Raw genomic sequence first — 14296 nt, 5'->3', positions numbered from 1 at the left:
TCACTTTATGCTTGTTTGTATGCTTGTATGAGAGCACCATAATTTTCAATTTTTTTTGCTTTTGTTTGCATGGCATTTGATGTCAAACAAGATGGACCTTCACTAATCAGTCCAGAAACATTCAACTTCATTAGTTGAATTCGAGCAGCCAAACAAAATCTGTTCAAAATGTATAATGTATACTGCAACAATGTTTACATCAAAACTGATGATAATATTTGAAAATCATTAGTAGAGAACCAACTGTAATAAGATCTTTCGAAAAGGCAAATAACAGTCAAGAACCCTGAATTGCAGATGGCTGAAACTTGTATTGAAGGGGGCTAAAATGCGTATATAGCCTCCATTGCCCGAAGAATACCAGCCTTTAAGTCACCGATATCTTCAAGTCTAAAACTAAAATGAACCACATTGTCCTTTATACCGGAATTTTCCCTTTCTGACAGGGCAAGATCCCTGTTAAGATCATTACCTATATAGTTTCATTTTAGTTGAAATGTAAGCGCTTTAATCCAATTACCGAACAAATATTAACCATATAAAAACAGTTGCAAGAGAATGTAGTATCGTGATCAATATGTTAAGAAGAGTATACCTACCAGTATGACATGATTGCAGGCTGATCTACAATGCTCTCACACCCTCCAAATGAAGGAGCTATGTAAGGGATCTTCAGGGCATCAATAAACTTTCCGGTGGTCATCAAGTCCCCATCAATCTACATAAAGATGCAGCATACACCGCCAAGGACTGAGAAATTTGATGACAACTCAAAATCCATTTGGATCCTCACATCTGAGAATATTTTTTTAACTACTTGGTATTCTTTTACTAAAGCTTTGGAAAACAACAGTTCAGAAAATTAAAACTAGGCTATATGTTAACATCCTAAAGTTATTTATGCACGCCTTGTAAAAATTTTGGACTAAGAGCATATCCACCGCGTAGATCAATTCAGCACTTCAGTACATTTTTCTATTAATTACAGGAAAGAAGTGAAGGAAAGAAGTGATGCGTGAATTGAGCCCCAATTTCTGGGGGAACCAATTTCTCGATCGTTTATATACCTCACAACCCTAAAGAGGGAAGACACATTAAAATACATATTCATATCGATTAATATTTACATGTAGTAAGCAGTAGACAAAAACGAATTCATTATTTTAAATGAAATCATCCCTATAACCTCATACTAATTAAACATCATAATCTTAGAGAACATTATTTTATAATGCTATCATACACAATAAAAATTAAATCAGAAATTTTACCTCTTACAATAGCTTTCTGGTCACCGGAAGTCTCAACTCACCCTTGCCCTATTATCCTCAACGCTCTCGAAGCTCCTTTGGATATTCTTGGCTGGATGCAGGAGTCCTCACACGGTCTCTTCCATATTGCTATTTCCCAAGGTATTATTTTCCTGAATTAATCCTGATTGTATATGATACATATAAAATAATCTTTTCTATTATTATGATATATTCTTAGTAGAGTTTATAGAGAGTGAAGAAGTTTAGCCAGACATATTCAAAGAGAGAATTGAACTTCAGAAATTTTCAGATATCCTTTACATTTTATGTATGGACTTATTTATAGTAGTCCTTCTATATGGTTACAGATTACCGGGATAACCGGTTTCTTTTACATAATTACTAATAATTCTCTTTTGCAGGTTTTTTCCACGAATCTTTTATTTTCTTTGTTTGCCATTTCTTTGTCTGCCATTTCTTCTTTTGTCGTCTCTTCATATTTTCTTCATCTTTATCTTCTGTGTCTGCCATGATATCTTGCAGGATCTGTCATCTTTTCCAGGGAATCTGCTTTTCCTTTTCTTCTTTTTCCATTTTTGTCATTTTGCCTTGATATTTTGTTGTTGAAAGGAATCTTTTATCTTCTGGTAATATAGCTCTTTCATATTTTTTGGTTTTCACCATTCAATTTACAGTGTTTTGGTGTATCACACCATTTTTGTATCATGCAAAGGGATCAGAATTCCCTTTATCATTATCTTTTAAACTGATAATAGGTCTCTTTCTAGGACCTGTTATTCTTTGATAATATTCAGTAGTATGTTTTGCATGATTATATTTCATGTTTTCTATTTTATCAAGCATTATCTCTAATGCCATAGTACCTGAATTTTGTATAGTATTATCATAATATAAGGTTATTATACTTTCGGTGAAACCTCCACCATGGCTTTCAGAAATGATTATAACTTTCTGAGCTCGTAGTATATCTTGTATTTTGGACCTGAGGGTAGCTAGACCAATGGCTCGTTTTTCACATAACCATTCTTGGAATTTGTTAATATCACAGGGATTTGGCAATTTCAAGCTTTTGGTTTCTCACACAATATCTGCCATATTCCTTCCTAATTTAAATAGTTGGCATATTACTATGGGTTTTCCAACTAGATCAGTTGATGCATCAAAAACTTGTATTCCGTATGAGCCTGCTCCCATTTCCCGTACCATAGCTTCCATGGATTTGACAATTATACTTGGTAGTTTTGATATACAATACATGGTTTCATTTGTTAAGATCTTGTCAACAAAACCATGTATAAACAGGTTATAGACTATGTCAGGTTTTGCATTTTTACAACAAATATATCTGGGATATTTTGTAGATTTTGTCAGTCTACAAACATCAGGGTTAGATTTATAATCATAATATTTCATCATTTGCTCATATGTTTTCACTATCTCAGGTGAGTGTTTCAGCCTATCACTCATTGATAAATTTGACAGAGTAGTTGATATGTTGGTTGAAGGTGATGGCATGGTTGCAAGCTTTGATGAAAATGTTATAGGTTTTATTGTAGGGATTGCAACTGAAGCTTGTAGAGTTGTTTTGTCTTTTATAGCTTCCATAATTTGTTTCAGAAAATGTTGGTTCTCCTGAACCAGGGTTTCTATCTCCTTTTGGAGTTTGATGATTTTCTCATTATTGGTTGATATATGAGAAGTGACATCAGTGATATATTTCTCAAAATTTTCCATATCCTGCTAAGAACAACAAACAATTAAATTTTCCCTTTACAAAAACAAAATGCATGACATTCAATGGCATTTAATTTTCTAATAATTGATATTAATAATTCATCAATATACCTTCTATTAGGAGTGAAATAATAACCAATGTGCTTTTCTATTTCTAGAAATCCTTAAATGCTTCTTCTAGTTTTTCTGTATTATTTTCATCTAATCCTTGTAGAGCAAATTTTTTTATGAATTCTACAGCTTCTAAAGTAGTAGTCCATATTATTAAAGATCCCGATATTATTTTCCATGGTTGAGCTTGTCTGCTTGTATATTCTATTTTCATTATTTATTTTCTCTACTAAGATAGTCAGCTAACACATTTTTTGTTCCTGATATATTTTTTATTACAAAATCATAACAACAGAAAAAAGATTGCCATTTTCTTCTTTTATTTAATTCTGGTAATAATTCTATTTTATTAGTAATAAAGGCTTTTACTTGAGTATTATCCGTTCTTACTACAAATTTAACAGGCAATAAATGATAATGAAACTTCTTAATCCCATATTTTACAGCTAATAGTTCTTTTTCATTTATGTGGTAGTTTGATTCATTGGGTTTCCAAGTTCCTCCTGCATATCCACATATATGTGGCTTTTCTTTATCTATGTCATCCTTCTCATATGCTATTAGGACTGCTCCCCATCCTATATCGCTAGCATCAGTATATAATTCTAAATGATCCGTTTCTATGGGTATTCTATGTTTTGGTAAATCTTTCACCTTTTTCTTAAGAATTTTTATACAATTTTCATGTTCTTTTGTCCATTCAAAAGGTTTATTTTTTGTTAGTTCCTGTAATGGTTTTCTTAATTTAGGTAAGTCTTTAATATGATCTGAGACATAATTTACTATTCCTAAAAACTGTTGTACCTCTTTTTTGTTTTCTAATTTATCCTTAAAATTTACAATCTTTGTTACTATATGATCTTATAATTGTATACCTTCTTTATCTATTTTGTATCCTAAATATTCTATCTTATTCTTAAAGATTTCAGATTTCTTTTCAGACAATAATATTCCATGCCGGTTTATTGTTTTTATAAATTGCTCTAAATGTTTTATATGATCTTCTAGAGTTTCACTATATATTAATATATCGTCTACATATACTATGCAGAAATCTTTTAATTTTCTAAAGATTTGGTCCATTCTTCTTTGAAATATTTGTGGCGCATTTTTTAATCCAAAGGGTAATACTATCCATTCATAATGTCCTTGCGGAGCACTAAAGGCTGTTAAAGGCCTTGATTCTTTGGTTAATTTTATTTGCCAAAATCCACTTTTACAATCGAATTTACTAAACCATTTCTTATTTCCTAGTCTATTTATAAGATTTCTTTTATATGGTAAGAAATATCCATCAAATATAGTTTTCTTATTTAATTCTCTATAGTCTATTACCATACGGGTTTTTCCCCTTTTCTGTTCATTATGTTTTCTTACAAGGAAAGTCGGGCTACTATGTGGACTTTTACTTTCTTGTATTAATTTTAGTTTTAATAATTCATTGGTTTGATTATCAAATTCTTTTTGGTCTGAAGGGCTATACCTTATAGGTTTAGATCTTATTATATCATTAGGGTTTAATAATTTTATTTCAGCATATATCTTTTCCTTATCCCATAAACTCATAGGATTTTCTCCGAAGTTCGATTTTAATAAATTATTATATTTTTCAGTTAATTCTTGTAGATTATTATTTCTTTTTATTCTTAGATTGTTTATTCTTATAGTATTTATAGTACTTATTGGCATAATTCTTTTTAATACTATTCACTTATTACACGGAGTTTGTAATGATAGGGTATTTGAAGTTACTATATGTGTTTTAAAATAATCTAAGAAGTTATTTCCTAATAATATAGATTGCTTCATCTTATTCTGATATACAATAGGTAGACTGAATAATGTTTTATTTAGCTTTATTCTCATGTTTTTTGCTATTACATCTAATTCCTTCTTTTGTTCATTAAATCCTGATACCCTAGTTCTATGTGCATTAGATTTTTCCCATCTATATGAAGCTAAAACTTCCTTTTTTACTAGACATAGATCTGCTCCACTATCTATAAATATTTTTTATTTTAGGAATTTATATTTTTTATATTCTACACCTGTATCTATGTATATTGCTACCATTCCTCCCAATTGCTTTCACTAGATGATTCATAATTTATAAAGTTTATTTCATTATCAGTTTCACTAATATAAAACTCTTCATATTCATACCATCTATTGTCATCTTCTTTAATTTGTTCTATTTCCATTATGAATTGTGATGTATTTATATATTTTACTTTCTTTTCTTTCAGTTTAGGACATTTATTAGCATAATGTCCTTTTTCATTACAATTCCAACATTTACATTCACTTATATCTTTCTTTTTAAAAGGTTTTCTTCTAAACTTTCTCTTATTTTTATATCTTCTCCTATTTTCTGGTGTATTTCTAAATTTCCTAAATCTTTTTCTCTTATATCTGTTGTATTTATAAGGATAATTATTTCTATTTTGTTTGCTTCTGTACTTGTCATATGATTTTTTCTTATTATACCTCTTCTTATAGTTCCTATAGAGTTTTTTATCTTCACATCCAAATACTAGTCTTCTTTCAGTGAATCCACATATTTCTCTTAATCCTAGTTTTTTATCCTTTTTAACCTTCTGTTGTACCCTATATTCTTCACATTTTCTCATTAGATATCCTCTTAGTACTCTTATTCTTTCACCCAGAGTGTTCTCACGAGGTTCTAACTTATTATATTCCTTAGTTATCTCCGTATTATAAGGTTCTGGTAAATGATCATAATATAATTGTTGATATATATGTCCTTCTTCGGGTAAGAATCTAGCTTCATAAAAGAATTTAGTAAAACTTATAGTATATTCTGGTAACTTGTTAATTTTACAGCATTTCATGTTATTTAGATTCATTATTATTTCTATTTTTCTTTCTATTAGAACTTGGTCTCTAGCTACTATCCAAGGTTCTCCTAAGAATTCTCATTTTAATATCATATCAAATATGTGTAACATTGATTTCCAATCCGTTGCATACCTTAGTACTTCAGTTTTTAACTGATATTCTATGGACTTTATCCAATATGCTACCTTTCCAATTAACGTTTTTGAGATCAAGTTATAAGTATATTCTAACTCATCTGTATGAGTGGAATTCATTAATGCTATATACATTCCTAAATTCCAATCAGTTATTCTCCTGCTAATTTCTTGTTCTTCATATACATTATCTAAGTCTAAAAAGTATCCATTTAAGTTTACGCCTTGTGACATTGATCCTATGAATTCTTTAAATTCATTATGTTGTCCTATTGGTATGTGTTTTGGTATCGTGTTCCTATATCTTGTTATAACTTCCATATTATGGTCGGTTACTTCTTCTTCTGGGTAGTTATCCATCTCCTCATTTTTTATTCCTTCAGTTTCTATATCAGTATAATTATTTTTATCTTCTTGGTCACTATTCGATTCTTGTTTTATTATTGCATTTACATTTTTCATTCTTTCTAAAGCTTCTATTATATTTTTATTTTCTATTTCCATTTCAGAATTTTCCTCATAACTACTGTTATATTCTTCTATTATATTCACCGTTTTTCCTAAATTATCTTGTTCCGATTCACTAGTACTTGTATTATTATTTGTAGATACAGTACTAGAAACTTCACTTGTATCCTTTTTTTTTCCTTTTAACTTATTTAATTGCCTTTTCAATATTTCTATTTCTTTTTTATTTTCTTCTGTTTTTTCATTTAATTCCTTTTTTGTTTGTCTTAAATCTCTTTTTACCTCTTTTAGTTCCTTTTTAGTTTCTTTATATTTATTTTTATATTTTTTATATTTTTCTAACCATTCTTCATTAGTATTTAATCGTAGTTTTTTATTCTCCGTCCTTATTTCTTCTACTTCTTCCTTTTGTTGTTCTAATTTTGACTTTAAATATTCTATCACAGTTGTATCAATCTTAAACTCAGCTCTGCTTTCACTAGTTGTTTCCTTTTTTAATGGTTCATACTTATATTTTTCTCTTTCTAAAATTTCTTTTCCATGATTCTTTAAAAATGTTATCACGTTATATTCTTTTTGTTCTTTAGTTTCCATTAGAACTTTCCTTTTTTACTAAGTTGTCCCAAATTATCTAATACCTTTCCTATTGGTTCAGATATATTTGGTTTCATTTTACTTATATCTATCATCATTGGCTCATTAACTCTTCTCCATGCATTTATGGCTTTTAGTTCTGGCTTATTTGTAATTTCTTTTTCTGGTATAATTTTTTGTTTTCCTTCTTCTAATTTTATTAACTTGTCTAGTATCATTTTTAAAGTAAGTATTTCAGAATTATTCCATAAGCTTGTTAACTCTTCTCTTATTATTTGTCTCAAATTTTTTTTGATTATCTTGTTTTTCTACCAATCTCATTATTGCATTTAGTTTTTTCTTAACTATTATTTCTTCCCATAAATTTTTTATAAATACTGAGTCTGACATTTTATTATTTGTTGATTCGCTTCTTCCAACCATTTCCAACATCTATCCAATATTTACTAGTATTTTTACTCTGTTCTTCTAATTTCTTAATATCATTTTCTAACTTTGTTTGTCTTTCCTTATATTCTAAGTATTTTATTTGTGAATCTATTTCGCTTTCTAACATACTCTGTATTTTCTTTAACTTTTCTTTCTTATTCCTTAATTTTTCTTGTATATTCATAGTTTTTCTATAAATCTTTCTTTTCCTTGATCTACTATCTTTATTCCATTATTATTAATTTTATAATTTATCATTTTTAAGAAGTCGCTTCCTAATAATAATTCACTCGAACTATCATATTCTATTACTCCTATATTTATATTATATTCCAAGTCTAATATTTTAAACTTTAAATTAGTACATTTAGTAATAAATATTTCTCTATCATTTTCTGCATATTTGTAAGTCTGAGGTTCTATCCATTTACAATTTTCTTCATTTACCTTGCTTATATGAATAAAACTTTTGGTAGCTCCTGTATTAATTTCTGCTATACAGTCTCTTGTTATTGTTTCGTCAAATATTATCATTTTTATTTTCAAACTATCAGTATCTATTTTTATTAAATCTATCTTTCTACTCGTCATACTCATTGATCTAATTAATCTTATAGGATTTTGTTCTTTTCTAAAACTTAATCTAGATCCTTCTAATATTGGTTTAATTCTTTGCCTTGGAATCATTTGTCTATTACTAAAATCTATTATAATTTCTTCTGGGATTGTTATTTGAGATTCTTCTTTATGTTCAATTTTTTCTAATATATCATTATATAACTTTGGTACTATAATTCCTAATTCCGTTTGTTTCTTTACGTAATGGTTTCCAGTCATAGCATAAACCATTTTGGTTTCTATACTAATAACTTTACTTCCTTTTTGCATTTTTATTCCATCTAACTTATAGTATAATGTTAAAGATCTTTCTTTATTTTCATCCCTTAGTGATATGCTGAAATCGGGTTGTATTATAAATTTTAATTTCTGATATATCAAGTTTCCTTTTATTACCGCTATTAATGAATCTTGTATATTTCCTATTATTCTATCATCCAATACATATATATGTATAGGAGTATCGATATTTTTCTGAAAATATGCTTTTATTGTAAATTCTATTGCTCCAAAATATATATTTTTTAGTTTATTTGCTTCCTTTTGTTTTAATTTGGATAATTCTATTTTTATTAATCCATCTGTTATTAAATTTATTCTTGTTTTTCCATTTATGGTATCTATATCTATTACATTCTCATGTTTTTGGGCTATATACCTAACTTCCTTATTTCTTTCAAAATATGATGTCTTGAATATCTTTTTTATTGTTAATTCTTCTGTTTCACTTTGAATTTGATTATATATATCTGGTTTAAAACTTAGGGTTTGTGATGTTCCTCCTTCGTATTCATCCATTTGATAATATATATCTTGTTTTTCACTTATTTCTTCTAATGACATTTTATCCATCTATATTTTATCCAATTATATTATTTGTTAAAATTATTCTTTTAAGTCCTTGTATTCTTAGTTTATCATTTCTAAATGTTATTATCATATTTTCAAGTTATTGATAAATTCTCATAATTTCTTCGTTATTCTCTCTTGTCCATGTTATTTTATTTTTTCTTTCTAGTAATTTTTCCAGTTCTATTTCTAATTTTTCTTGATTTTTTATTAATTGCTTTAGTTTTCTATTATTTCTAGTTATTGCATTTGGATCTGTCCAATTCATTTTTTAATTTTTTGTCTTAAATCGTCTATTAATCTATATTGTTCAGTTAATACTTCTTTTAAGTCTTTTATTTCGATTTCTAAATTAGGTTATTTAATAAATTTTTCTCGTTTTAATAAAAGTTTTTCTTCCTCTGGTCTCCTAATTTTTTCATCTCTTTCTTCCAACATTGTTTGTAATATAGCTATAATATCTATTTTTTCATTTATTATTTGCATGCTTATCTTACAACTTTCAATATGTTGATTTATTAGCCTATTATATGTTGGTTCTTTATCAGCTATATACTGAATTGATCGTATCCTTAAATCTTCCATAAGTCAGATTAATTGTCTGTATAAAATTTTCTTACACATCTGTTGTGTTACTTTGTTTTCTACTATAAATAAAATTAATAGAGTTGCTATTATTTTAGATTTATATCTTTTATTCCTTTCTCTATTTATTCTTGTCGGAGGTCTCATTTAACCTTCAATTTTTTTTTCATTTTTACTATTCATGTACCTTTTACTATTCATTAGTTACTATTCACTGTCTACTATTCACGGCTACTTTTGCTACAGTGTTTTACTGTTCATTTCCCGCCTATTACTGGCTCTGATACCAATTTCTGGGGTGAATTGAGCCCATCAATTATTGAAGCTCATTTGATTCACCAAGTGGAGCTTTGAAAACTGGCAGACTAATCAAGGGATATCAATTATGCGGACCCCCTTTTTTTATCTTTTTGGTGCACATGTCTTTCAAAAGAAACTATAACGGCTATTTACATAGAATTAATAACGTTAATTATTAACGGTCATCTTTTTTTTTTCTTATTAATATGAACTTGTGAATTCATTTTTCACACAAAAAATATAATATCCACATTCATATCTTTTTAATCCAATTTTTTTTCATAAAATATACATATAAATATATAATGGGTACTAATTGGCTCATTTCTGAAGATTTACAATTATGTGTTTTGTGGGCTCGACAATCTGTTGATCCAATAACCAGTCGATATTCAAACAAGAATAATTTATGGGGGCGAATTCATGATGATTATGCAAAAAATTGGTACGACACTCCCGAAAATTCTCATGCAGAACCTCGTTCAAAAGTTACTCTTAACTCGCACTGGACACCGTTGAATAGAGCACTAAAAAAATGGCAATGTGCCAAGAATCAAGCTAGTATACACTCTGCAAGTGGAACAAATTTGGTGGATGAGGTAAGATTTTTCATTTTTACTTTTAGTATTATATTGATATATGATTAATATTAATTGTCTGCTAACTTAATATGCATATTTTGTTATTTTATTTAGACAACTCAAGCTCAAGGACTATATTTTAAGGAGATGAATAACTCATTTGACAAATGGGAATGCTATGAAGCAGTTACAGGACATCCTCAATTTGTAGACGTTTCTACTATTTCTCCTCCATTTCAACGAAACTTCCCAACACAAGTAGAATCGACAATCAATCTGAATAGCGATGATTGTATTGATGAAGAAGGTTTCACAACTCCAGAGTCTAATCGAGAAACAGAAAGTCCACCTAGTCCAGTTAGACCGATGTGAACAAAGGCATCCAAATATGCAAAAAAAAAGGAAAGCAAGCTATGACCCAAAAAGAAGAGATGTCTATAGTTATTTTCAATAATATGTAATGTAACCAAAAACAACTAGTGGAAGCCAACATCAAAATAGACGAGGAAACCCTTCCAATGTCGAGGGAGATCTTAGAACTTGAGAAACGAAATGAAGCAACCCTAATAATCCAACTGCATCTTCTTTTTTATGCCAATATGAATCTTGAGTGCAAAGAGTTGTCATGATGCGATTGAAAACATGAGTACGCATTCTATACCTCCGGCGGAAGTCATCTTCACTGAATATTGGACGATCAACGAAGTAATCTTCCATAAGATTTTTTCCCCTCGATAGTCTTTGTCTATGATGATTGAAAGATTTTCCAGGCCGTGAGCCGCGTCCTTGTGGTTCATATGTAGTATTGATGAAATCCATCACTATTGCCGCTTCGGTCACCATGGTATTCATGATTTCAGACTCTGACTCAACAATCTTTTTAATGCATTCATTTTGACAAAAAAAATATGATTTTAAGATACCATAATCAGAAGATCATGATATTATTTTATAGACAATTTTTCTATCTACAAAATTTGAACAAGACACGTGTTAGAATGTGAATGAACGAAAATCTTATCAGAAATTTAAATTTATCCACAATCTTATCCAAAATCTAAAATTATCCAACAATATATTATTGGATTCTATTTGTGGGACCATTAAATAATAGAGACGGAATAAATTTATGATATATAATATAATTATTTATTTGATGAATAATAATTGATGAATTGATAGAATTATATGGGTGCATAAAAATTAAGGAAAAAAGTGAATTTAGTGTGAATAGTAACTAACCCCATTGATTGAATTGATGCCCATCATGGTGCATATGCTCTAAGCTCAACTTTAAAAAGAGGAAAAAGAATCCAAAAATGTAAACAGCATGAAAACAGAAGTAGAGTTGTTCCCAAGTAATTTCTTTTTAAATTTTACAATCCCAATTTATTAGATAAAGAATGATTAAATAGCATATAGACAATTTCGGGTCACTAGTTTTTGCAGTAAGAAATAGGAGTGTAAATGAGTCAAAATGTTTATGAGCTATTCAAACTCGACTCGTAAAAAATCAAATTCGATTCGAAAATAATCAAGTCGAGCTCAAACTAGAGTTTTCTGAATATTTAACCAAGCTGAGCTCAAATTTCAAATTACTCAACTCGTAAACTTCAAAAACTCAACATTGACGCTCGTGTACACAAAATTATACGGCTAAATATAGTGTCGAATATTTATTTACTTTTGCATACATACACTAAACGAAAATATAAGAAATATATAAATATTTAGTAAATTTATTAAAATTTTGTGAATACATATTTTAAAATAATATTATATATATTTTTCATATATGATAAATACTAAATTAATTTTTTTTATGAAATATACTAAATTAATTTAAAATTTAAGTTTCACAGGACAGTGAACATATATTATTCGTATAATATATTTAAAATGTGATGTGACTAGTAATATTATAATATTTTTTATTTATTCAAACACGAAACAACGGTAAACACTAGGGGTGTACGCGGTTCGGATCGGTTTTGGGGTAAAAGTCGAACCAAACCGCGAAGAGCGGTTTTAGAAAATTGTCATCCGCAACCGTAAATGCGGTTGCGGTTAACCGCGTCATTTGCGGTTGCGAATTTGCGGTTATTAAAGCTAAAGAAAGGAGAAGAGATGTCAAACTGAAGATTGGTGAAAAATGGGATGAAGCTAGGAGAGTACTTGATATGCCTCAGCTGAGCACAAACAATGATAGGCAGTTTCTACATCTTCTTGACAAGCTGGAGATCTCTAATCCAAACAATGACGTGTACATGAATGCTATCAAGACTGAAGTCTCAAGGATCACAGCTGCCTTTGACAGATCTCTAAATGAAATGAGCATATTTGTATATTGTCAGATCGAAGGATCTTTCAAGGTATCACTTCATCTGTTTGAGAATCGTTCTTTATCAGAGATTTGGGTTCTTCTCAACAAAGTCAAAAGAAGCTCAGAATTGAATGAAGTTCTTCGAGAAAGGCTCAAAGAGTTTGCCAGCAAGGCTAGTCCTCAAGTGGTCAACAATCCCCATCAGGTAAGATTCTTTAAGTCTGACTGTCTTCAAATCTGCCAGCTCGATTCACAATCTCTTAAAGACTACTCTGCTAAGCATCTTGTCTGGATGGAACATCACTTAAGAACTGCTGGATATTCATCCATGTTGAAAACTCAAGCAGCCGATCTGATTCAAGCTTATTGTGAAAAGAATATTAAAAAGTACAATCAGTTCAAGAATAAGCTAAAGTCAGTTGGAGTTCAACCACTCAGACCAGCCAGCTTCACTTCTGAAAAGGATCGTGTCTTTGACAATGAGTTGCTTCAAGATTTGGAAGAAGGTGAATTCGGAAGGGAAGACAACTGAATTCAATGTAGTTATATGTTCAGTCTAGAGGAACATCTATCTTGTATTAACTTGTAAATTTCTTTTGAAATCTGGAAAATGTTAAATATAATCCAGAACTTTTCTGCTATTTACTTTGCATTACTGTTTATATCTTTTTCTTATTTGTTAGTTGAGTTATCCTCTAGGTATTTGTTGTTATTGTCTAACAAACAAATAGGGGGAGATTGAAAGGCATATGTCATAGTCTATTTGTTTATTCGAGGATTTAACTCAACTCAAATAAGGATGTAACAAGTAAATAGTGGTTCTATCGTCAGAGAGATCTCTCAAAGTAACATATGTCAAAGGATTAAGTAACATTGTTCATCTACAGACTTGAGGACTTAATTCACTGGAAGAAGCTCAAGAAATTGATCAAGTCTCAGTGATATAAATCAAGATTGTGGAGTTAATCAAGTGATATAGATCTCGTCAGGGTATCAATTAATTACAGGGATTTAATCTGAAGAAAATCAAGATATGAAGAAACATCACAGATGTTAGTCATTCATGAACCAGACAGTACATCGAGTGTCAACATTGAAGTGGTGAAATGGATTCATAAGTTTCAGTGATTTTCAGCAGATTGTCAGAAGAGTGGTTGTTGTTCAAGATTAGTATTAATTCTCTATTAATTAATTAAGTCATATAATTTAATTAAGAAAATAAATTAAATCTGCAAAGATTAATTTATTGATTAATTGAATTAATTGGTTAATTAATTCTGAATTAATATTATGCATTTTTCAGAATTGATTTTGAATTAATATTCAAAATTAAATCAGCAAGACGAATATTTGAACTGGTATGACAATTGGATTGTCATACCGAAAGTCTTTCCAAGCCTTTTAGATAGTCCTACCGAAAGTCCTACCAGTTCAATC

The sequence above is a fragment of the Apium graveolens genome, chromosome 1 (assembly GCF_009905375.1).
Source record: "Apium graveolens cultivar Ventura chromosome 1, ASM990537v1, whole genome shotgun sequence".
In the NCBI taxonomy this organism is placed as follows: domain Eukaryota; kingdom Viridiplantae; phylum Streptophyta; class Magnoliopsida; order Apiales; family Apiaceae; genus Apium; species Apium graveolens.
The sequence above is the reverse complement of the archived record's forward strand: the minus strand, read 5'-3'. Positions refer to the sequence as shown.